Source organism: Oncorhynchus masou, chromosome 3, assembly GCF_036934945.1.
Source record: "Oncorhynchus masou masou isolate Uvic2021 chromosome 3, UVic_Omas_1.1, whole genome shotgun sequence".
In the NCBI taxonomy this organism is placed as follows: Eukaryota; Metazoa; Chordata; class Actinopteri; order Salmoniformes; family Salmonidae; genus Oncorhynchus; species Oncorhynchus masou.
In genome coordinates this window covers 2,910,908-2,938,858 of record NC_088214.1, presented here as the reverse complement: position 1 = coordinate 2,938,858, position 27,951 = coordinate 2,910,908, and the positions used below count along the sequence as shown (strand labels likewise).

The window sequence follows — 27,951 nt, the reverse complement described above, 5'->3', positions numbered from 1 at the left end:
AAGGGGTCAGAGCGGGGGTGTGACAGCATCGATCAGAGAGGGGGTCAGAGCGGGGGTGTGACAGCATCGATCAGAGAAGGGGCCAGAGAAGGGGTCAGAGAGGGGCGTGACAGCATCGATCAGAGAAGGGGTCAGAGAAGGGGTCAGAGAAGGGGCGTGACAGCATCGATCAGAGAAGGGGTCAGAGAGGGGCGTGACAGCATCGATCAGAGAAGGGGTCAGAGAAGGGGCGTGACAGCATCGATCAGAGAAGGGGTTAGAGCGGGGGTCAGAGAAGGGGTGTGACAGCATCGATCAGAGAAGGGGTTAGAGCGGGGGTCAGAGAAGGGGTGTGACAGCATCGATCAGAGAAGGGGTGTCAGAGCAGAGGGTACAAAGCTCCTTGCAGCAACAACTGACTCTTCGGATGCATCCCAAGTGGCACTCTATTCCTTATAAAAGGCCGCTGGTACAAAGTAGTGCACTATATATATATATGGAAGCTATTTCCATTTGGAATGCAGCCTTTACTCTCCTCCTCCTGATATCGGTTTTCTGCTTGGTTGTGCTGCCCTCTGGTGGCCAGAATGGAGAGATGCAGTGGAGGGGGGTGTGGTGGAGGGGGTGTGTAGTGGAGGGGGTGTGTAGTGGAGGGGGTGTAGTCGAGGGGGTGTAGTCGAGGGGGTGTAGTCGAGGGGGTGTAGTCGAGGGGGTGTAGTCGAGGGGGGTGTAGTCGGGGGTGTAGTCGAGGGGCGTGTAGTCGAGGGGCGTGTAGTCGAGGGGCGTGTAGTCGAGGGGGGTGTAGTCGAGGGGGGTGTAGTCGAGGGGGGTGTAGTCGAGGGGGGTGTAGTCGAGGGGGGTGTAGTCGAGGGGATGTGCTGGAGAGTTGAGTCATCTCAGCAACAGTGCATGCGTGGCGGGTTGAGCTCGGGAGGCACTTCTGGTTCAGGCTGCAGAGACAGGATGCTGTTGGAGAGCTTCCTGTTGGGAATCTCTAGAGGCATCTGGTGACCAGAAGACAGAATAGGAAGTTAACAGGCAAGTCATGATTAGTGCTTCAGGTGGTGTGGAATATACCAAATTACTTACCAGTATTAGAACGGTATAATCAAGCAATAAGGCCCGGGGAGGGGAGAGTAAATTGCCAATATACCACAGCTAAGGGCTGTTCTTAAGCACGACGCAACGCAGAGTCCCTGGATACAGCCCTTAGCCGTAGTATATTGACCATATCCTCATTGCTATTATAAACTGGTAACCAACGTAATTAGAGCAGTAAAAATAAATGTTTTGTCATACCCATGGTATATGGTCTGATATACTACAGCTGTCAGCCAATCAGCATTCAGGGCTATAACGACTATTAAAATAGTACATATGTAGAGCTTTCAGAAAGTGTTCATACTCCTGGACTTATTCCACATTTTGTTGTGTCACAGCCCGAATTAAAAATGGAATAACTAAAAAAAGAAAATCTCACCCATCTACACACAATACCCCATTATGACAAAGTCAATACATGTTTTTAGAAATGTTACCAAATTTATTTAAAATTAAATAAAGATGTATATATATATTTTTTTAAGTATTCACACCCCACTGAATACTTTGTAGAAGCACATTGGGTTTGTCAGACTCAGCTTTGCACATCTGGGTTTGGGGATTTTCTCCCATTCTTCCTTGCAGATCCTCTCAACTTCTCAGAAATTAGATGGGGAGCGGCGGTGAACAACAATCTTCAAGTCTTTCCACAAATTTTCAATAGGATTCAATTCTGGGCTTCAAGGCTTGACCACTCAAGGACTTTCACATTCTTGTTCTGAAGCCATTGCAACATTGCTTTGGGTGTGTACTTGGTGTCATTGTCCTGTTGGAATGTAAATCTTTTCCCTAATCTAAAGTCATTTTGCTCTCTGAAGCAGGTTCTCACCAAGGATGTATCTCCATTCATTGTTCCCTCTATCAGTTGCTGATGCTGGAAAGCATCCCCATAGCATGATGCTGCCACCACCATGCTTCACAGTAGGAATAGTGTTAGACGGGTGATGAGCTGTGCCTGGTTTCTCCAGCCATAGCGCTTTGCATTCGGGCCAAAGAGTAAAATGTTTATCTCCACAGACAACAGAATATTTTACATGCCTTTGTGAAAACTCCAGGTGTGCTGTCTTGTGCCTTGTACTCAGGAGAGGCTTCCGTCTCGCCACTCTCCCATAAAGACCAGATTGGTGAAGTGCTGTAGAGACTGTTGTCCTTCTGGCAGGTCCTCCCATGTCAGCCAAGGAACTCTGTAGTTCTGTCAGAGTGGTCATTGGGCTCTTGCTCGCCTCCCTGATCAAGGTGCTGCTCGCCTCCCTGATCAAGGTGCTGCTCGCCTCCCTGATCAAGGTGCTGCTCGCCCGGATGCTCAGTTTGGTTGGACAGCTCTATGCAGTCTGGGTAGATCCATGTTGCTGTTTTTTTTCATGGAGACCACTGTGCTCTTGGAACAACTTTCAACGCTAGAAATTGTTTTATACCCTTCCCCAGACACATGCCTCATCACAACTCTTATCTCAGAGATCTACAGACAGTTCCTTGGACTTCGTGGTATAGTTTTTGCTCTAACATGCACTGTCAACTGTGGGACTTTATATAGACGGGTTGGCTTCTTTCAAAATCATGTCCGAACAGTTGAATTGGCCAATCTTGTTGTCGTAACATCTCAAGGAGGATCAAAGGATATATTCAATTTGAAGTGTCATAGCAAAAGGGTGTGAATACTTATGGAAATGAGATATTTCTGTATTTCATTTTCAATAAAATTATCTAAAAACAAGTTCACTGTGTGTTTTCACTTTGTGTATAGATGGGTGAGACAAAAGAAAAAAAAATGAATTTAATCCATTTTGAATTCAGACTGTCACAATAAAATGTGTAATGAGTCAAGGGGTGTGAATACATCTTGAAGTCCCTGTACATATTGTACACTATTACAACGGGTACAGTTATAGGAAATGGGGAGGGAAGGGAGGGAAGCTATAGGAACACATTAAAACAATATTATAGGAAACTATATGAAACACAGAAAATAGGTCATTTTTACATGCACACTAAATACCGGGGGGGCACTAACATGGAATCCCAGATATAAATAAGTATTCACACCCCTTGACTTTTATAACAGCTTTTCTTATGTTACAAAGCGAGATTAAACTGGATTTAAATTATCATCTTTTTGATCCATAAATAATGCTCTTTAAGGTCAAAGTGGAATATTTTTTTTCAAGATATTAATTAAAATAAAGAACAAATATATCTTGATTAGATAAGTATTCAACCCCTTTGAGTCAATACATGTTAGAATCACCTTTGGCAGCGATTACAGCTGTGAGTGTTGTTGGGTAAAGTCTACCTGAATTGTAAGATATTTGCTTTTTATTCTTTAAAATAATTCTTCAAGCTCGGTCAAGTTGGTTGTTGCTCATTGCTAGTCAGCCATTTTCAAGTCTTGCCATATATTTTCAAGCTGATTTAAGTCAAAACGGTAACTAGGCCACGTGTGAACATTACACGTCGTCTTGGTAAGCAACTCTAGTGTTAACGGAACATTCTAAAAGTATTCAGACCAGTTGACTTTTTCCACGTTACAGCCTTATTTTAAAAATGGTTTAAATTAATACATATTCTCAGCAATCTACACACAATACCCCCTAATGACATCACAATACCCCCTAATGACATCACAATACCCCCTAATGACATCACAATACCCCTAATGACACCACAATACCCCAATACCCCTAATGACACCACAATACCCCTAATGACACCACAATACCCCTAATGACACCACAATACCCCCTAATGACATCACAATACCCCTAATGACATCACAATACCCCTAATGACATCACAATACCCCCTAATGACACCACAATACCCCTAATGACACCACAATACCCCTAATGACACCACAATACCCCTAATGACATCACAATACCCCCTAATGACATCACAATACCCCCTAATGACACCACAATACCCCCTAATGACACCACAATACCCCCTAATGACACCACAATACCCCCTAATGACACCACAATACCCCCTAATGACACCACAATACCCCCTAATGACACCACAATACCCCCTAATGACATCACAATACCCCCTAATGACATCACAATACCCCCTAATGACATCACAATACCCCCTAATGACACCACAATACCCCCTAATGACATCACAATACCCCTAATGACATCACAATAGCCCCTAATGACATCACAATAGCCCCTAATGACATCACAATACCCCTAATGACATCACAATAGCCCCTAATGACATCACAATACCCCTAATGACATCACAATACCCCCTAATGACATCACAATACCCCTAATGACATCACAATAGCCCCTAATGACATCACAATACCCCTAATGACACCACAATACCCCTAATGACATCACAATACCCCCTTGACACAATACCCCCTGACATCACAATACCCCCTAATGACATCACAATACCCCCTAATGACATCACAATACCCACTAATGACTTCACAATACCCCCTAATGACATCACAATACCCCCTAATGACATCACAATACCCCCTAATGACATCACAATACCCCATAATGACATCACAATACCCCCTAATGACATCACAATACCCCCTAATGACATCACAATACCCCTAATGACACCACAATACCCCCTAATGACATCACAATACCCCTAATGACATCACAATACCCCTAATGACATCACAATACCCCCTTCATCACAATACCCCCTAATGACATCACAATACCCCCTAATGACATCACAATACCCCCTAATGACATCACAATACCCCCTAATGACATCACAATACCCCTAATGACATCACAATACCCCCTAATCACAATACCCCCTAATGACATCACAATACCCCCTAATGACATCACAATACCCCCTAATGACATCACAATCACACTACCCCATAATGACAAAGCTTAAACCGGTTTTTAGACATTTCTGCTCATTTATTTATAGGTATTCAGACATAGGTATTCAGACCCGTTGCTATGAGACTAGAAATTGAGCTCAGATGCATCCTGTTTCCATTGATCATCCTTGAGATGTTTCTACAACTTGATTGGAGTCCACCTGGTGGTAAATTCAATTGATTGGACATGATTTGGAAAGGCACACACCTGTCTATATAAGGTCACACAGTTGACAGTGCATGTCAGAGCAAAAACCAAGCCATGAGGTCGAAGGAATTGTCTGTAGAGCTCAGAGACAAGATTGTGTCAAGGAACATTATGTAAATGAGATATTTCAGTTTAATAAATTAACAAAACATTTTTAAAAACCTGTCTTTGCTTTTATCATTATGGGGTATGGTGTGTAGATTGATGAGGGAAAAATACAATTTAATCCTTGTGTTTTAGGATATTGTCCTGCTGAAAGGTGAATTCATCTCCAAGTGCCTGGTGGAAAGCAGACAACCAGGTTTTTTTTTTTTTTTTTTTTTTAAATACACTGAGTGGACAAATCATTAGGAACACCTGCTTTTTCCATGACAGACTGACCTGGTGAATCCAGGTGAAAGTTATAATCCCTTATTGATGTCACTTGTTAAATCCACTTCAATCAGTGTAGATGAAGAGGAAGAGACGGGTTAAAGAAGGATTTGTAAGCCTTGAGACATGGATTGTGTACGTGTGTCATGAATGGGCAAGACAAAATATTGAAGTGTCGCTGAAAGGGGTAGTAGGTGCCAGGCCCACCGGTTTGTGTCAAGAACTACAACAAGTTTTTTCACACCGAAGGACATCCAGTCAACTTGACAACTTTAAAATTTATTTTACTAGGCAAGTCAGTTAAGAACAAACTCTTATTTTCAATGACGGCCTAGGAACAGTGGGTTAACTGTCTGTTCAGGGGCAGAACGACAGTTTTGTACCTTGTCAGCTCGGGGATTTGAACTTGCAACCTTCCTAGTCCAACGCTCTAACCTCTAGGCTACCCTGCCACCCCTGTGAGATTGTGGGAAGCATTGGAGTCAACATGGGCCAGCATCCCTGTGGAAACGCTTTCAACACCATGTAGAGTCCCATGTCCCAACGAAGTCAGGCTGTTCTGAGGGCACAAGGGGAAGGTGTTCCTAATGTTTTGTCCACACAGTGTAGGTCGCAGGTCAACAAAATAAGCGCCGTATAGTTAAATAGCAGAGGGAGGATTCCTACTCACCTTTGCTAGAATGTCGTCCACTAGTTTCAGAAAGCACTCCTCCACGTTAAAGTTATCCTTGGCACTAGCCTCGCAGAAACGCATCCCAGATATCCTGGAGGTAAACTGGGAACCCGAGACATGATGACACCAAGTCAAAATCAAACAATTAAAATCAATCAATTATAAAATCATAGAATTATGAGTCAATTCATATTATTTTCCCGGTGTTTGAGATCATGTACAGTACTGTGGTGTATATTAGTACTGTGATGTATATTAGTACTGTGATGTATATCAGTACTGTGATGTATATTAGTACTGTGATGTATATCAGTACTGTGATGTACAGTACTGTGATGTATATTAGTACTGTGATGTATATTAGTACTGTGATGTACAGTACTGTGATGTCTATTAGTACTGTGATGTATATTAGTACTGTGATGTATATCAGTACTGTGATGTATATCAGTACTGTGATGTATATTAGTACTGTGATGTATATTAGTACTGTGATGTATATCAGTACTGTGATGTATATCAGTACTGTGGTGTATATTAGTACTGTGATGTATATCAGTACTGTGATGTATATCAGTACTGTGATGTATATCAGTACTGTGATGTATATCAGTACTGTGATGTACAGTACTGTGGTGTATATTAGTATTGTGGTGTATATCAGTATTGTGATGTATATCAGTACTGTGATGTATATCAGTACTGTGATGTATATTAGTACTGTGATGTATATTAGTACTGTGGTGTATATTAGTACTGTGATGTATATTAGTACTGTGATGTACAGTACTGTGATGTATATTAGTATTGTGGTGTATATCAGTATTGTGATGTATATCAGTACTGTGATGTATATCAGTACTGTGATGTATATTAGTACTGTGATGTGTATATTAGTACTGTGGTGTATATTAGTACTGTGATGTATATTAGTACTGTGATGTACAGTACTGTGGTGTATATTAGTATTGTGGTGTATATTAGTACTGTGATGTATATTAGTACTGTGATGTATATCAGTACTGTGATGTATATTAGTACTGTGATGTATATTAGTACTGTGATGTATATTAGTACTGTGATGTATATCAGTATTGTGATGTATATCAGTACTGTGATGTATATTAGTACTGTGATGTACAGTACTGTGTGATGTATATTAGTACTGTGGTGTATATTAGTACTGTGGTGTATATTAGTACTGTGGTGTATATTAGTACTGTGGTGTATATTAGTACTGTGATGTATATTAGTACTGTGATGTATATTAGTACTGTGGTGTATATTAGTACTGTGGTGTATATTAGTACTGTGGTGTATATTAGTACTGTGGTGTATATTAGTACTGTGGTGTATATTAGTACTGTGATGCATATTAGTACTGTGATGCATATTAGTACTGTGATGTATATTAGTACTGTGATGCATATTAGTACTGTGGTGTATATTAGTACTGTGGTGTATATTAGTACTGTGGTGCATATTAGTACTGTGGTGCACTGTGGTGTACTGTGGTGCACATCAGTACTGTGATGTACATCAGTACTGTGATGTATATCAGTACTGTGATGTATATCAGTACTGTGATGTATATCAGTACTGTGATGTATATCAGTACTGTGATGTACATTAGTACTGTGGTGTATATCAGTACTGTGGTGTATATCAGTACTGTGGTGTATATTAGTACTGTGATGTATATCAGTACTGTGATGTACATCAGTACTGTGATGTACATCAGTACTGTGATGTACATCAGTACTGTGATGTACATCAGTACTGTGATGTACATTAGTACTGTGATGTACATTAGTACTGTGATGTACATCAGTACTGTGGTGTACATCAGTACTGTGGTGTACATCATGTACTGTGATGTACATCAGTACTGTGATGTACATCAGTACTGTGATGTACATTAGTACTGTGATGTACAGTACTGTGGTGTACATTAGTACTGTGGTGTACATTAGTACTGTGATGTATATTAGTACTGTGATGTACATATATACTGTGATGTACAGTACAGTACTGTGATGTACAGTACAGTACTGTGATGTATAGTACAGTACAGTGATGTACAGTACAGTACAGTGATGTACAGTACAGTACAGTGATGTACAGTACAGTACTGTGATGTACAGTACAGTACTGTGATGTATATTACAGTACTGTGATGTATATGTAGTACAGTACTGTGATGTACAGTACAGTGATGTACAGTACTGTGATGTACAGTACAGTGATGTACATTACAGTACAGTGATGTACAGTACAGTGATGTATATTAGTACTGTGATGTACAGTACAGTACTGTGATGTACAGTACTGTGAGTACTGTGATGTATATTAGTACTGTGATGTACATTAGTACAGTGATGTATATACAGTACAGTGATGTATATAGTACTGTGATGTACATTAGTACTGTGATGTACATTAGTACTGTGATGTACATTAGTACTGTGATGTACAGTACAGTACTGTGATGTACAGTACAGTACTGTGATGTACAGTATTAGTACTGTGATGTATATTAGTACTGTGATGTACAGTGATGTACAGTACAGTGATGTATATTAGTACAGTGATGTATATTAGTACTGTGATGTATATTAGTACAGTGATGTACATTAGTACTGTGATGTACAGTGATGTACATTAGTACTGTGATGTACAGTACAGTGATGTATATTAGTACTGTGATGTACATTAGTACTGTGATGTACAGTACTGTGATGTACATTAGTACAGTGATGTACATTAGTACTGTGTGATGTACATTAGTACATGATGTATATTAGTACTGTGATGTATATTGATGTACAGTACTGTGATGTACATTACTGTGATGTATATTAGTACTGTGATGTATATTAGTACTGTGTACTGTGATGTACATTAGTACTGTGATGTACATTAGTACTGTGATGTATATTAGTACTGTGATGTATATTAGTACTGTGATGTATATTAGTACTGTGATGTATATTAGTACTGTGATGTATATTAGTACTGTGATGTATATTAGTACTGTGATGTATATTAGTACTGTGATGTATATTAGTACTGTGATGTATATTAGTACTGTGATGTATATTAGTACTGTGATGTATATTAGTACTGTGATGTACAGTACAGTACTGTGATGTACATATTAGTACTGTGATGTACAGTACTGTGATGTATATCAGTACTGTGATGTATATTAGTACTGTGGTGTATATTAGTACTGTGATGTATATTAGTACTGTGATGTATATCAGTACTGTGATGTATATTAGTACTGTGATGTATATCAGTACTGTGATGTATATTAGTACTGTGATGTATATTAGTACTGTGATGCACATTAGTACTGTGATGTACATTAGTACTGTGATGTACATTAGTACTGTGATGTATATTAGTACTGTGATGTATATTAGTACTGTGATGTATATTAGTACTGTGATGTATATCAGTACTGTGATGTATATCAGTACTGTGATGTATATTAGTACTGTGATGTATATTAGTACTGTGATGTATATTAGTACTGTGATGTATATTAGTACTGTGGTGTATATTAGTACTGTGATGTATATTAGTACTGTGATGCACATTAGTACTGTGATGTACATTAGTACTGTGATGTACATTAGTACTGTGATGTATATTAGTACTGTGATGTATATTAGTACTGTGATGTATATTAGTACTGTGATGTATATTAGTACTGTGATGTATATTAGTACTGTGATGTATATTAGTACTGTGATGTACATTAGTACTGTGATGTATATTAGTACTGTGATGTACATTAGTACTGTGGTGTACATTAGTACTGTGGTGTATATTAGTACTGTGATGTATATTAGTACTGTGATGTATATTAGTACTGTGATGTATATTAGTACTGTGATGTACAGTACTGTGATGTATATTAGTACTGTGATGTATATTAGTACTGTGATGTATATTAGTACTGTGATGTATATTAGTACTGTGATGTATATTAGTACTGTGGTGTATATTAGTACTGTGATGTATATTAGTACTGTGATGTATATTAGTACTGTGATGTACATTAGTACTGTGGTGTATATTAGTACTGTGGTGTATATTAGTACTGTGATGTATATTAGTACTGTGGTGTATATTAGTACTGTGATGTATATTAGTACTGTGATGTACAGTACTGTGATGTATATTAGTACTGTGATGTATATTAGTACTGTGATGTATATTAGTACTGTGATGTATATTAGTACTGTGATGTATTAGTACTGTGATGTACATTAGTACTGTGATGTATATTAGTACTGTGATGTATATTAGTACTGTGATGTACATTAGTACTGTGATGTACATTAGTACTGTGATGTATATTAGTACTGTGATGTATATTAGTACTGTGGGGTATATTAGTACTGTGATGTACATCAGTACTGTGATGTATATCAGTACTGTGATGTATATTAGTACTGTGATGTACAGTACTGTGATGTATATTAGTACTGTGATGTATATTAGTACTGTGATGTACAGTACTGTGATGTATATTAGTACTGTGATGTATATTAGTACTGTGATGTATATTAGTACTGTGATGTACATTAGTACTGTGATGTACATTAGTACTGTGATGTACATTAGTACTGTGATGTATATTAGTACTGTGATGTATATTAGTACTGTGGTGTATATTAGTACTGTGATGTATATTAGTACTGTGATGTATATTAGTACTGTGATGTATATTAGTACTGTGATGTATATTAGTACTGTGATGTATATTAGTACTGTGATGTATATTAGTACTGTGATGTACATACAGTACTGTGATGTACATTAGTACTGTGATGCATATTAGTACTGTGATGTACAGTACTGTGATGTATATCAGTACTGTGATGTATATCAGTACTGTGGTGTACATTAGTACTGTGATGTATATTAGTACTGTGATGTATATCAGTACTGTGGTGTATATTAGTACTGTGATGTATATCAGTACTGTGATGTATATTAGTACTGTGATGTATATTAGTACTGTGATGTATATCAGTACTGTGATGTATATCAGTACTGTGATGTATATCAGTACTGTGATGTATATCAGTACTGTGATGTATATTAGTACTGCGATGTACAGTACTGTGATGTATATTAGTACTGTGATGTATATTAGTACTGTGATGTACAGTACTGTGATGTATATTAGTACTGTGATGTATATTAGTACTGTGATGTATATTAGTACTGTGATGTATATCAGTACTGTGATGTATATCAGTACTGTGATGTATATTAGTACTGTGATGTATATTAGTACTGTGATGTATATTAGTACTGTGATGTACAGCTGTACAGTACTGTGATGTATATTAGTACTGTGATGTATATTAGTACTGTGATGTACATTAGTACTGTGGTGTATATTAGTACTGTGGTGTATATTAGTACTGTGGTGTATATTAGTACTGTGATGTATATTAGTACTGTGATGTATATTAGTACTGTGATGTACATTAGTACTGTGGTGTATATTAGTACTGTGATGTATATCAGTACTGTGATGTATATTAGTACTGTGATGTATATTAGTACTGTGATGTATATCAGTACTGTGATGTACATTAGTACTGTGATGCATATTAGTACTGTGATGTATATTAGTACTGTGGTGTATATTAGTACTGTGATGTATATTAGTACTGTGATGTACAGTACTGTGATGTATATTAGTACCTGTGATGTGGGTTAGTACTGTGATGCACATTAGTACTGTGATGTACATTAGTACTGTGATGTATATTAGTACTGTGATGCACATTAGTACTGTGATGCACATTAGTACTGTGATGTACATCACAGGATGTATATAGTACTGTGATGTATATTAGTACTGTGATGTATATTAGTACTGTGATGTACATTAGTACTGTGATGTATATTAGTACTGTGATGTATATCAGTACTGTGATGTACATTAGTACTGTGATGTATATTAGTACTGTGATGTATATTAGTACTGTGATGTACATTAGTACTGTGGTGTATATTAGTACTGTGATGTATATCAGTACTGTGATGTATATTAGTACTGTGGTGTATATTAGTACTGTGATGTATATTAGTACTGTGATGTACAGTACTGTGATGTATATTAGTACTGTGATGCATATTAGTACTGTGATGCACATTAGTACTGTGATGCATATTAGTACTGTGATGCACATTAGTACTGTGATGCACATTAGTACTGTGATGCACATTAGTACTGTGATGTATATTAGTACTGTGATGTATATTAGTACTGTGGTGTATATTAGTACTGTGATGTATATTAGTACTGTGATGTATATTAGTACTGTGATGTATGAGTTAGAACATTAGTACTGTGATGTATATCAGTACTGTGATGTATATCAGTACTGTGATGTATATTAGTACTGTGATGTATATTAGTACTGTGATGTATATTAGTACTGTGATGTATATTAGTACTGTGATGTACAGTACAGTACTGTGATGTATATTAGTACTGTGGTGTATATTAGTACTGTGATGTATATCAGTACTGTGATGTATTTCAGTACTGTGATGTATATTAGTACTGTGATGTATATTAGTACTGTGATGTACAGTACAGTACTGTGATGTATATTAGTACTGTGATGTATATTAGTACTGTGATGTACAGTTTTCAGTACTGTGATGTATATTAGTACTGTGATGTATATTAGTACTGTGATGTACAGTACAGTACTGTGATGCGCTACACAATCTGTTAAATCCATCAGTGAAGATTAGAAGTAAAGAAAACCCTGACTTGGGGAAATTTCCTCTCTGAGAAGGTTTTTCCCGTCAACTGATTGTAGATCAGTATTCGACTCACCCTGTCCGATCAGTCTGTTTAGTGATGATGCAAACCATCTCACAGTCCAGCTTGTTCCCCACCAGCAGCAGCTCTGCCTCTTCTGAAGCATACTGGCCAATGACAGAGAGGAGAGATGAGATGTATGTAATGTGCACTACTCCCTTCACAGAAGCTCCAATCAGAATAGAAAGAGCATCCCGGAGTCGCCTCTTCACTGTTGACGTTGAGACTGGGGTTTTGCGGGTACTATTTAATGAAGCTGCCGGTTGAGGACTTGTGAGGCGTCTGTTTCTCAAACTAGACACTCTAATGTACTTGTCCTCTTGCTCAGTTGTGCACCGGGGCCTCCCACTCTTCTTTCTATTCTGGTTAGAGCCAGTTTGAGCTGTTCTGTGAAGGGTGTAGTACACAACGTTGTACGAGATCTTCAGTTTCTTGGCAATTTCTCGCATGGAATAGCCTTAATTTCTCAGAACAAGAATGGACTGACGAGTTTCAGAAGAAAGTTATTTGTTTGTGGCCATTTTGAGCCTGTAATCGAACCCACAAATGCTGATGCTCCAGATACTCAACTAGTCTAAAGAAGGCCAGTTTTATTGCTTCTTTAATCAGAACAGTTTTCAGCTGTGCTAACCTAATTTCCAAAGGGTTTTCTAATGATCAATTTGCCTTTTAAAATGATAAACTTGGATTAGCTAACACAACGTGCCATTGGAACACAGGAGTGATGTTTGCTGATAATGGGTCTCTATCCATTTTTTTTTTTCTATTTAATCTGCCGTTTCCAGCTGCAATAGTCATTTACAACATTAACAATGTCGACACTGTATTTCTGATCAATTTGATATTATTATAACAAACCATTTTTTTTTTTTAGCTTTTCTTTTCAAAAACAAGGCCATTTTCAGAAGTGACCCCAAACTTTTGAACAGGTAGTGTATATTACTGTAGTAACAGAGAGGAGAGGTATGTGGCCCATCCCAGTGGTGTTCCGGGCTGGTCCTTTGTGCCTAGTACTACATAGACTGGATGATTTCTGTTATCAATGATAATCCACGATGATGTATAAGGCCCTGAGTTTTAAAAACAGGATATAACAAATTTGACCTGAGCAGGGGAGAAAAAAACAGCAATATAAAAGTTTGGATACAATGGAGAAAAAAAGGTAATGTATTGATAATATCACTTTTACCTTGTCGATCATCTTCATCCACTTGGGAAGGACACACATCAGACTGTTTCCTGCTTGGTGATGTCATAGACCAGTACTATCCCTTTGGCCCCACGGTAGTAGGCGGAGGTTATACTGTTGAACCTCTCCTGACCAGCTGTATCCCTGGAGTTACAGGACACATCACATCAGACTGGATCTATGAGTTAGAGACAGGACACACATCAGACTGGATCTATGAGTTAGAGACAGGACACACATCAGACTGGATCTATGAGTTAGAGACAGGACACACATCAGACTGGATCTATGAGTTAGAGACAGGACACACATCAGACTGGATCCATGAGTTAGAGACAGGACACACATCAGACTGGATCCATGAGTTAGAGACAGGACACACATCAGACTGGATCCATGAGTTAGAGACAGGACACACATCAGACTGGATCTATGAGTTAGAGACAGGACACACATCAGACTGGATCCATGAGTTAGAGACAGGACACACATCAGACTGGATCTATGAGTTAGAGACAGGACACACATCAGACTGGATCCATGAGTTAGAGACAGGACACACATCAGACTGGATCCATGAGTTAGAGACAGGACACACATCAGACTGGATCTATGAGTTAGAGACAGGACACACATCAGACTGGATCTATGAGTTAGAGACAGGACACACATCAGACTGGATCCATGAGTTAGAGACAGGACACACATCAGACTGGATCTATGAGTTAGAGACAGGACACACATCAGACTGGATCTATGAGTTAGAGACAGGACACACATCAGACTGGATCTATGAGTTAGAGACAGGACACACATCAGACTGGATCCATGAGTTAGAGACAGGACACACATCAGACTGGATCTATGAGTTAGAGACAGGACACACATCAGACTGGATCCATGAGTTAGAGACAGGACACACATCAGACTGGATCTATGAGTTAGAGACAGGACACACATCAGACTGGATCTATGAGTTAGAGACAGGACACACATCAGACTGGATCTATGAGTTAGAGACAGGACACACATCAGACTGGATCCATGAGTTAGAGACAGGACACACATCACATATCAGACTGGATCCATGAGTTAGAGACAGGACACATCAGACTGGATCTATGAGTTAGAGACAGGACACACATCAGACTGGATCTATGAGTTAGAGACAGGACACACATCAGACTGGATCCATGAGTTAGAGACAGGACACACATCAGACTGGATCTATGAGTTAGAGACAGGACAGACATCAGACTGGATCTATGAGTTAGAGACAGGACACACATCAGACTGGATCTATGAGTTAGAGACAGGACACACATCAGACTGGATCTATGAGTTAGAGACAGGACACACATCAGACTGGATCCATGAGTTAGAGACAGGACACACATCACATATCAGACCGGAGCTATGAGTTAGGGCCATGAGGTTTTCCAGACCAAGTCACCTGACATGACCTGGGAAAATAAGGCCCTAGTTAAAGCTAATAACATGTGTTGGTCAGGGAAAACTGGGCCCTAGTTAAAGCTAATAACATGTGTTCGTCAGGAAAACTGGGCCTAGTTAAAGCTAATAACATGTGTTCGTCAGGGAAAACTGGGCCCTAGTTAAAGCTAATAACATGTGTTGGTCAGGGAAAACTGAGCCCTAGTTAAAGCTAATAACATGTGTTGGTCAGTGAAAACTGGGCCCTAGTTAAAGCTAATAACAAACAAAGAAATTGCTGAACTTCATGTGAATTAATTTCCATATACAAATCTAGCCAACTATGGTGCAGAGGTAAACAGACCGTCAGTCAATCCGCCCGCCAGTCAGTCAGTCAGTCCGCCAGCCAGCCAGCCAGCCAGCCAGCCAGCCAGCCAGACACACATCAGAGACCCGCCAGCCAGTCAGTCCGCCCGCCAGCCAGCCAGCCAGCCCGCCAGCTAGCCAGCCAGCCAGTCCGCCAGTCAGTCAGCCAGTCAGCCAGCCCGCCAGCCAGCCCGCCAGTCAGTCCGCCAGCCAGCCAGCCAGCCAGCCAGCCAGTCAGTCAGTCCACCAGCTAGTCAGTCAGTCCGCCAGTCAGTCAGTCCGCCAGCCAGTCAGCCAGCCAGTCAGTCAGTCCACCAGCTAGTCAGTCAGTCCGCCAGCTAGTCAGTCAGTCCGCCAGCCAGCCAGCCAGCCAGCCAGTCAGTCAGTCCACCAGCTAGTCAGTCAGTCCACCAGCCAGTCAGTCAGTCCGCCAGCCAGTCAGTCAGTCAGTACACCAGCCAGTCAGTCAGTACACCAGCTAGTCAGTCAGTCCGCCAGCCAGTCAGTCAGTCCGCCAGCCAGTCAGTCAGTCAGTACACCAGCCAGTCAGTCAGTACACCAGCCAGTCAGTCAGTACACCAGCCAGAAGAGACAGGACACACATCAGTCAGTACACCAGCCAGTCAGTCAGTCCACCAGCCAGTCAGTCCACCAGCCAGTCAGTCCACCAGCCAGTCAGTCAGTGTATGAGCAGCAGTAGAGAAGTAGAAGTGACAAAGCAGGGTTAGATGTTGCCTCCCATGAAGTGGTTAGGGCTGACTGACAGGCCAAGAGAGCGGACACACATAGGGCTGACTGACAGGCCAAGAGACTGGATCGGTTAGGGCTGACTGACAGGCCAAGAGAGCAGGACACACACATCAGGGGCTGACAGACAGGCCAAGAGAGAGGTTAGGGGACTGACAGACAGGCCAAGAGAGAGGTTAGGGCTGACTGACAGGCCAAGAGAGAGGTTAGGGCAGACACCTGAAACCCCACCTCTTCAAGGAATACCTAGGATAGGATAAAGTAATCCTTCTCACCCCCTTAAATGATTTAGATGCACTATTGTAAAGTGGCTGTTCCACTGGATGTCAGAAGGTGAATTCACCAATTTGTAAGTCGCTCTGGATAAGAGCGTCTGCTAAATGACTTAAATGTAATGTAAATGTAAGAGAGAGGTTAGGGCTGACTGACAGGCCAAGAGAGAGGTTAGGGCAGACTGACAGGCCAAGAGAGAGGTTAGGGCAGACTGACAGGCCAAGAGAGAGGTTAGGGCAGACTGACAGGCCAAGAGAGAGGTTAGGGCAGACTGACAGGCCAAGAGAGAGGTTAGGGCAGACTGACAGGCCAAGAGAGAGGTTAGGGCTGACTGACAGGCCAAGAGAGAGGTTAGGGCTGACTGACAGGCCAAGAGAGAGGTTAGGGCTGACTGACAGGCCAAGAGAGAGTTAGGGCTGACTGACAGGCCAAGAGAGAGGTTAGGGCTGACTGACAGGCCAAGAGAGAGGTTAGGGCTGACTGACAGGCCAAGAGAGAGGTTAGGGCTGACTGACAGGCCAAGAGAGAGGTTAGGGCTGACTGACAGGCCAAGAGAGAGGTTAGGGCTGACTGACAGGCCAAGAGAGAGGTTAGGGCTGACTGACAGGCCAAGAGAGCGGTTAGGGCTGACAGACAGGCCAAGAGAGAGGTTAGGGCTGACTGACAGGCCAAGAGAGAGGTTAGGGCAGACTGACAGGCCAAGAGAGAGTTAGGGCTGACTGACAGGCCAAGAGAGAGTTAGGGCTGACTGACAGGCCAAGAGAGTCAGTACGGTTAGGGCTGACAGACAGGCCAAGAGAGAGGTTAGGGCTGACTGACAGGCCAAGAGAGAGGTTAGGGCAGACTGACAGGCCAAGAGAGAGGTTAGGGCTGACTGACAGGCCAAGAGAGAGGTTAGGGCAGACTGACAGGCCAAGAGAGAGGTTAGGGCAGACTGACAGGCCAAGAGAGAGGTTAGGGCTGACTGACAGGCCAAGAGAGCGTGGATTAGGGCTGACAGACAGGCCAAGAGAGAGGTTAGGGCTGACTGACAGGCCAAGAGAGGGTTAGGGCAGACTGACAGGCCAAGAGAGAGGTTAGGGCTGACTGACAGGCCAAGAGAGAGGTTAGGGCTGACTGACAGGCCAAGAGAGAGGTTAGGGCTGACTGACAGGCCAAGAGAGGGGTTAGGGCTGACTGACAGGCCAAGAGAGAGGTTAGGGCTGACTGACAGGCCAAGAGAGAGGTTAGGGCTGACTGACAGGCCAAGAGAGAGGTTAGGGCAGACTGACAGGCCAAGAGAGAGGTTAGGGCTGACTGACAGGCCAAGAGAGAGGTTAGGGCTGACTGACAGGCCAAGAGAGAGGTTAGGGCTGACTGACAGGCCAAGAGAGCGGTTAGGGCTGACAGACAGGCCAAGAGAGCGGTTAGGGCTGACAGACAGGACAAGAGAGCGGTTAGGGCTGACAGACAGGACAAGAGAGCGGTTAGGGCTGACTGACAGGCCAAGAGAGAGGTTAGGGCTGACAGACAGGCCAAGAGAGAGATTAGGGCTGACAGACCGGTCAAGAAAGACAAGTTAAGGCAGACTGACAAAAAGAGAGAGAGGTTAGGGTTGACTGACACAGTGATGGAGCCTCAGCCAAGACCAGGTGGTGAGAGGAGGCAGTCAGCACGAGTACGTAGACAGGCATCCTGAATCGACGGGGATGGGTGGAGGTAGGGACACGAGAGATTGGGAGTGGATGAGGGACGAGGTCGGTAAAACAGAACAAATTGTGTTATCAGTGAAGGCTATGCACACATTTCAGCCCAGGTAGCAGTCACACACTCATCCTACATGGCAACATCAGCATGTGTAGCTACAGTATCTGTGGTGTCATGTAGCCGTAGCATGAAAAGGTCAGCTACTCTGTGCAGCGGAAGTGAACAAGACAGAACGGTCGATTACTGTCGACTGAAGCGTCACTTAATGTTGTATGTCAGGGGTCATCAAACTACATTCAGCCACGGGACAATGTCTTCTTGAGTGGATGGTCAGGGGGCCAGATCATAACGGCTAGCGTAGCCTAGTGGTTAGAGGGGAGGGGCGGCAGCGTAGCCTAGTGGTTAGAGGGGAGGGGCGGCAGCGTAGCCTAGTGGTTAGAGGGGAGGAGCAGCAGCGTAGCCTAGTGGTTAGAGGGGAGGGGGCAGCAGCGTAGCCTAGTGGTTAGAGGGAGGGGCGGCAGCGTAGCCTAGTGGTTAGAGGGGAGGGGCGGCAGCGTAGCCTAGTGGTTAGAGTGGAGGGGCGGCAGGGTAGCCTAGTGGTTAGAGGGGAGGGGGCGGCAGCGTAGCCTAGTGGTTAGAGGGGAGGAGCGGCAGCGTAGCCTAGTGGTTAGAGGGGAGGAGCGGCAGCGTAGCCTAGTGGTTAGAGGGGAGGGCGGCAGCGTAGCGTGGTTAGAGGGGAGGGCAGCGTAGCCTAGTGGTTAGAGGGGAGGGGCGGCAGCGTAGCCTAGTGGTTAGAGGGGGAGGGGCGGCAGCGTAGCCTAGTGGTTAGAGGGGAGGGGCGGCAGCGTAGCCTAGTGGTTAGAGTGGAGGGGTGGTTAGAGGGGAGGGGCGGCAGCGTAGCCTAGTGGTTAGAGGAATGGTTAGAGGGGAGGGCGGCAGCGTAGCCTAGTGGTTAGAGGGGAGGGGCGGCAGGTAGCCTAGTGGTTAGAGGGGAGGGCGGCAGGTAGCCTAGTGGTTAGAGGGGAGGGGCGGCAGCGTAGCCTAGTGGTTAGAGGGGAGGGGCGGCAGTGTAGCCTAGTGGTTAAAGTGGAGGGGCGGCAGCGTAGCCTAGTGGTTAGAGTGGAGGGGCGGCGCGTAGCCTAGTGGTTAGAGGGGAGGGGCGGCAGGTAGCCTAGTGGTTAGAGGGGAGGGGCGGCAGGTAGCCTAGTGGTTAGAGGGGAGGGGCGGCAGCGTAGCCTAGTGGTTAGAGCATTGGGCCAGTAACCGAAAGGTTGCAAGATCAAATCCCCGAGCTGACAAGGTAAAAAATCTGTTGTTCTACCCCTGAACAAGGCAGTTTAACCCACTGTTCCTAGGCCGTCACTGAAAATAAGAGTTTGTTCAAATTATAAGAATTTGTTCTTAAATAACTTGCCTAGTAAAAGGTCAAGTAAAAAATATTTTACTGAGTGACCGTTCATATGAGGAAATCAGTCAATTGAAATAAATAAATTAGACCCTAATCTATGGATTTCACATGACCGGGAATAGGCACCCATCTGTTGATCACAAATACCTCTTAAAAACAAATATCTCGTCACGGTATATCTGTAAATTCAAAGTGCCATCAATAAAAATGCAACTGTATTCATTGACTTTGCTTATGCCTACCCCCCACCACCACGGGGCAGTCTGTTCACAACGTTGACATCAGCAAACCGCTCGCACACGCCACGCCATACACGTGGTCTGCGGTTGTGAGGCCCGTCGGATGTACTGCCAAAGTCCCTAAAATGACGTTGGAGGCAGCTTATGGTAAAGTAATTAACATAACATTTCTCTGGCAACAGCTCTGGTTGACATTCCTGCAGGCAGCCGGGGCAATTGCACGCTCCCTCAAAACGTGAGACATCTGTGGCATTGTGTTGTTTAACAAAACTGCACATTTTAGAGTGGCCTTTTATTGTCCCCAGCACCAGGTGCACCTGTGAAATAATCATGCTGTTTAATCAGATTTTTGATATGCCACACCTGTCAGGTGGATGGATTATCTTGGCAAAGGAGAAAATGCTCACTAACAGGGGTGTAAACACATTTCTGCGTGAGATAGTGGAACAGACAGAGGCCTATGATGACTTCCTGTTTCCTGTTGACTCACCAGATCTGCAACCTGATCTTCTTCCCTCTCAGCTCCACCGTCTTGATCTTAAAATCTACTCCTACAGGAAGAAAACAGGGCCAAATGTGTCTTTTGTCATGTTTTTCCATGCGCTTTCCCCTGTCATTCAGCCAGCCTATCAGCCAGCCAGCCAGCCTGCCTATCAGCCAGCCAGCCAGCCAGCCAGCCTGCCTATCAGCCAGCCAGCCAGCCTGCCTATCAGCCAGCCAGCCTGCCAGCCAGCCTGCCTACCTGCCAGCCAGCCAGCCTAGCCAGCCTGCCTATCAGCCAGCCAGCCTGCTAGCCAGCCTGCCTATCAGCCAGCCAGCCAGCCTATCATCCAGCCAGCCAGCCAGCCAGCCTTTCAGCCAGCCAGCCTGCCTATCAGCCAGCCAGCCAGCCTGCCTATCAGCCAGCCAGCCAGCCTGCCTATCAGCCAGCCAGCCAATCAGAAACAGGGGAAAGAGCATGGAAAACGTGACAACTTGACAAACAGGCTAGTTCAAGTAGCAGGTTCTTCCAAAGCACTTTGGAATAGAAGAATTCATGGAGGAAATACTACAACAAGGAAAAAGTTGTCATTTTAAATCACAAACTTCTGTGCTAGAAATGTAAAGATATTCTACATCAAATATTTTGTTTATGACAGACTGGGATGATGACACATTTCAGACACGTATTTCAATATTTATGCAAAAGTCCACAGCAGTTTTCCTCCTCACTTCCTGTCATCAAAACAACCATGAACAAGCACACAGACGGAGACCCTCGCAGGGTCCAATATGACCATCCAAAAAAGCTGCCGCTTCACAGAGATAGAGAGAGACACAGAGAGAGACACAGAGAAAGACAGAGAAAGACAGAGAGAGAGAGAGAGAGACAGAGAGAGAGAGACCGAGAGAGAGAGACAGAGAGAGAGAGACAGAGACCGAGAGAGACAGAGAGAGAGAGAGACAGAGAGAGAGAGAGAGAGACAGAGAGAGACACAGAGACACAGAGAGAGACACAGAGAAAGACAGAGAAAGACAGAGAGAGAGAGACAGAGAGAGAGAGACCGAGAGAGACACAGAGAGAGAGACAGAGACCGAGAGAGACACAGAGAGAGAGAGACAGAGACCGAGAGAGACACACAGAGAGAGAGACAGAGACCGAGAGAGACACAGAGAGAGAGAGACAGAGAGAGAGAGACAGAGAGAGACAGAGAGAGAGAGACAGAGATGAGAGAGAGAGAGAGAGAGAGTGAGAGACAGCTGCCAGACAGAGAGAGAGAGACAGAGAGAGAGAGACAGAGAGACTAGACAGAGAGAGAACTATGAGGGACAGAGGAGAGAGACAGAGAGAGAGAGACAGAGAGAGAGAGACAGAGAGAGAGAGAGACAGAGAGAGAGAGACAGAGAGAGAGAGACAGAGAGAGAGAGACACACAGAGAGAGAGAGAGACAGAGAGAGAGAGAGACAGAGACAGAGCTGTGTACCCAGGATGACAACGCACAACAAGATGGAGGCCAGAAGTGGCAGCTGCCAGAGAGGAGAGTGTCAGAGTGTGAAAGGGACTATTTTGGGAACTATGGGGACAGTGGCAGCCCTTCTGTCCTGGGTAAGTTCCATGGCTGTGTGTGTGTGTCACAGTTATGGGTGTAGACAGTCATGAAAATAGAATAATCATCATAACTGTTGGTGTCTTCTGTCACTAGCTAGCACAGCCACAAAGACCTAACCCTTCTGTCACTAGCTAGCACAGCCACAAAGACCCTAGCCCTTCTGTCACTAGCTAGCACAGCCACAAAGACCCTAACCCTTCTGTCACTAGCTAGCACAGCCACAAAGACCATAACCCTTCTGTCACTAGCTAGCACAGCCACAAAGACCATAACCCTTCTGTCACTAGCTAGCACAGCCACAAAGACCCTAACCCTTCTGTCACGAGCTAGCACAGCCACAAAGACCATAACCCTTCTGTCACTAGCTAGCACAGCCACAAAGACCCTAACCCTTCTGTCACTAGCTAGCACAGCCACAAAGACCCTAACCCTCTGTCACTAGCTAGCACAGCCACAAAGACCCTAACCCTTCTGTCACTAGCTAGCACAGCCACAAAGTCATTACATCTTATTATAAATCTAACCTTACCAGACAGCTAACCCGAACCTTAACCACACTGCTAACCACACTGCTAATGCCTAGCCACACTGCTAACCCTAACGCTTAACCACACTGCTAACACACTGTAATGCCTTACCTTAACCACACTGCTAACCCTAATGCCTAAGCAATTTTTTGTTTTTATGAATTTTTACAATTTTGACTTTGTAGCTGGTCTATCTATGGGGAAAACTGTTCAGTTTTGCATCCAGGACATGACTCATGATAATAAACATCAATCTGCATGTGTATCCAAGTTCCTGTAGTGGTCTGCTTGATCTACCTCCAGGAGACTGTTTATCAACAGTTAAATGAGTTCCTCTTGCCTGTCAGCAAGGCAAGCCAGATTCCTTCGGTGCTTTGCGTGAGGAGAATTAAATAATTGGTGACTTGGCACACAGATGGTATGGTCATACTACAATGACTTTGTAAGAGTGGAAGTCACTCTTCTAGACAGACAATGTATCCGTTCTAGACAGACAATGTATCCGTTCTAGACAGACAATGTATCCGTTCTAGACAGACAATGTATCCGTTCTAGACAGACAATGTATCTAGACAGACAATGTCTAGACAGACAATGTATCCAGACAATGTATCCGTTCTAGACAGACAATGTATCCGTTCTAGACAGACAATGTATCCGTTCTAGACAGACAATGTATCCGTTCTAGACAGACAATGTATCCGTTCTAGACAGACAATGTATCCGTTCTAGACAGACAATGTATCCGTTCTAGACAGACAATGTATCCGTTCTAGACAGACAATGTATCCGTTCTAGACAGACAATGTATCCGTTCTAGACAGACAATGTATCCGTTCTAGACAGACAATGTATCCGTTCTAGATAGACAATGTATCCGTTCTAGACAGACAATGTATCCGTTCTAGACAGACAATGTATCCGTTCTAAATCCTCCCTGTGTGGAGGATTTAACTGGATCAGGCTTGAGCACAAACCGTGAGGACCGACAAGTGACCGCAATATATGATCTCCAATCTTTCGAAGACCGTGTAGGCATCCAGAAACTAGGACCGTTTAGGCCTCCAGAAACTAGGACCGTTTAGGCAGAAACTAGGACCGTGTAGGCCTCCAGAAACTCCGTTTAGGCCTCCAGAAACTAGGACCGTGTAGGCCTCCAGAAACTAGGACCGTGTAGGCCTCCAGAAACTAGGACCGTTTAGGCCTCCAGAAACTAGGACCGTTTAGGCCTCCAGAAACTAGGCTAAGAGTAGTGACTAAATCAGTGTCAGTTAAAAACATGAGGGACCAGTCTGGAACATCCCAGGGACCAGTGTTGGGCCACAGAACGAGAGGTTCAGAAACAGACCCTGAAAGTGTCACAAAGACAGACAATATAGATCTAGAACTACAGATACATTGTCTGTCTAGAACGGATCTGTCTAGAACGGATACATTGTCTTCGCCTCACACTAAGTCCCAGGATATTTGAAACGTCAATTGATAATTACGCTGGATGTGTTGGTTCTAAAGTAAGTTAAATGTAGTAGACAGTTTATATTTATTTATGACAGAATACTGAAAGCCACCTTTGTGTTCCTCTGGTACAAGGTAGCTTAGCAACAACAACACTTCTGACAAGGCATCGGGTACCGTTACTAGGGCCCTCAGTAACGTCTAGTGTCGCTGATGGACAGGGCTTCAGTAACACTACTAGGTCTCAGTGCTGTCTGTCGGGTTGACACATGCATGTCAACAACAACCTCAAGGTTTTAAAAACATGGCAGTGTTGTCCCCTTGTAGTTACCAACTTCTTTACAAAAACTTGTCGTAAAAAATAATAATCTATGCTGGTGACTACAGGCCGACAGATAAATGTTTATACAGGTAAACGATGAGCTAGGTCGGTTTTGTCAAGTCATGTAGTTAGTGTAAACATTGCTTGCTAACTAGCCGAGGGTTTTGGCTAGCAAAGGAGGCTAACGATATCTGGCCATTCCTTACCAACGGTTGATTTACATGCTTCACAGAAGGTGTCGTCGGTAAACCTCTCCATTAGACTGGTTTTGCCTACTCCACGGGAGCCAATGATAATGATCTGAAGTTTATAATCGGCGGGTCTGGGCGGCATCTTCCTGCGGCGAGACTGTGCCCCCAGAGCCGGGGAAGCATTCGCTGATCCACCACCGGCCCTCCGTTGGATTTCATACCGTGAATCCATCAATAATTCCACATTTGAACACCTAGATACGTTTATAAAAGAGAAAATAACGATGTAGGCCCTACTTTTAGTAATTTTTCCTTTTGTCTTTGAGTTAGTTCGGGAAAGTTTCCAAATTGTTTAGCTGCTTGTCAAGAGAATCAAGGGCTGCGTTCAGTACGTTTTTACGTTCTGAAACTTTTAATTGAACTGAAATGCCGATGTACTGACCGACCGACGGACCGGTTGATTAACGGGGAAGGGTTATGGGTAGGGGAACCCTGTCAGTATGGCCAGTCGCCACACCACCAAACGGTATCAAACGTAACCCTTCCTTAGTTAGTTGGCTTAAGTCTGTTCAAGAACGTACAATACCGTTTTGGGGAAACGTGTCGTTCAGTACAAACCGTTCTGCAACGTAGCAAACGTTCAAGCAAACTGAACGCACCTCTGGTAGCTTTTTCATTACGTCACCGCAGGGTCTTAGCTATCTGGGATCCTTGGGATGTCCTTACCCCACATTGATTTTTTCTTTAAATTGAACCTTTATTTAACGAGGCAAGTCAGTTAAGAACATATTTTTGTTTACAATGACGGCCTACACCGGTCAAACCCGGACGACGCTGGGCCAATTGTGCGCCGCACTGTGGGACTCCCAATCACAGCCGGTTGTGATACAGCCTGGAATCGAACCATGGTCTGTAGTGACGCCTCTAGCACTGAGATGAAGCGTCACTCGGGAGCCCAAGATAGGTTAGCCAAAATAGGTTACGGCAACGTTTCCACAAACTCGGTATTAGTTTTGTTTTTAGCCCTATCATTATACATCTGATTCAGATGATCAAAGCTTGATGATTAGTTGATTATTTCAATCAGCTGTGTAGTGGTAGGGCAAAAACCAAAAGGTGCATCCCCTTTAGGGTCCCGAAGACTGAGTTTGGAAAACGCTGACGTCCCATGGATCCCGGATAGCATTGTTCCGCACCGTCACCACAAGCGCCAGCAAACATTTCCGCTTCCGTCGCATTCCATAGGATTCGGAAAATTGCAAGCGTCCATAATAAGAAGCATGTGCATTACTGTTACCACAGCGTGAAAGTACACGCCCCCTAATAATCTCCACGGGGTTTAGGGGTGTGCACCAAGGTTGTGAACACAAAGAAAACATACTGTGTGAGACAGAAAGATAAAAATGCTAAAATGCAGAATCTAGAAATTAGCATGCCAATGTGTGTTCCAAACGTTTATCATACAGTTAGGGTGTTGGCAGTCCGGGTTCGAGTCCCAGTCGAGGCTACCCTCTCTAACTGCTCCTCATTTATCCATGTTTAGCTACAATTTCCGAGTCCACTGGAGAGGATCAGCTTGAGAAAAGTGAGGGGGGGTGTAGAATCATTGGTCTACCAATAGGATTTCCAGCCAAATAATAGGCTTTGTGAGATTGGTTTAGGCGACCCCCACCCCCACCACCTAAACAGACATTGATTCATTCATTAAAAAAGATTTCCTAAGATTTTCTACCTGCAGCAAACCTAGTGGATCATGCTTGAAATACCTGTAAAAGTAAAGTGACCCCCCCCCCCCAAAAAAAAAAAATGATATCGAATTGTAGTGTATGTAATAGAATGTCCCTGTGTTGTACCCTTTTTTCGCCACTAGATGGCAATGATATGTTACCACCTCTACTGAAAGTTGACTGGTGGGTAAAGTGACCATAAAGTCAATTTCCAAGTTGTTTTTTGCTCGGAGTAAAACACCAATCACAGTCCTCATTTCAATGGAGTAAATCTCGCTCATTTGACCTTGGTTATGAAACTAAGCCATATCTTTATTTAATTTTCTTTGCATTTGCAACTTCAGTAGCAAAATCTTCTTGCTGCTGCCACAGGATATTGTAAAGATTAAAGTGTGCACCTCTGAAAGTAGAGACTGGGTTTAAAAGCTCTCCTACGGTGTTTCCTAGGGTGTTTCACATTATGATTTTGGTGGGTGCTATTTTTGTTGCCTCAAAACTACCTCCATTCTTCCATTTGTTTGTATGGGTCACCTCCATTCTTCCATTCGTTTGTATGGGTTACCTCCATTTTTCCATTCGTTTGTATGTCGGTTACCTCCATACTTCCATTCGTTTTCACCTCAGTATGGGTTACAAACTCCATTCTTCTATAGCTCTGTCACCTTTGACCTCAGATGGGATGTCTCCTGGTCTGACAAACACCTCTAGTTCTGTCACCTTTGACCTCAGATGGGATGTCTCCTGGTCCGACAAACACCACCCTAGTTCTGTTACCTTTGACCTCAGATGCTGTTAAGGCCTACATAGGCGGATGCAAAAAAACACCTCCCTGTCACCTCTAAATCTCTAGCTTAAACTGACAGATTGTAATTACTTCACTGCTATGGCCTATTTATTGCCTTACCTCCTCACGCCATTTGCACACACTGTATATAGACTTTTTTGCTTTCTTCATGGTGTTATTGACTGTTTGCACGCTGTTTACTTCATGTGGAACTCTGTGTCTGTTGTTTGTGTCACACTGCTTTGCTTAATCTTGGCCAGGTCGCTGTTGTAAATGAGAACTTGTTCTCAACTTGCCTACCTGGTTAAATAAATAAAGGTGAAATAAAATAAAATAAAATAAAAAAAATGTTGTTTTTTTATGTCAGTATGACATCTAGTGGCCTTTTGGGGTACTTCAACTATCCACTGGTGTCTGTCTACCCATTGTTGTTTGTGGAGA

At 43.3% G+C, this 27,951-nt stretch overlaps 1 pseudogene; it reads right to left on the bottom strand.

The window, feature by feature from the left end:
* Window positions 1-694: 694 nt before the first annotated feature.
* LOC135508963 (ras-related protein Rab-12-like) lies at window positions 695-25,388 on the bottom strand (annotated as a pseudogene).
* Window positions 25,389-27,951: the final 2,563 nt, after the last annotated feature.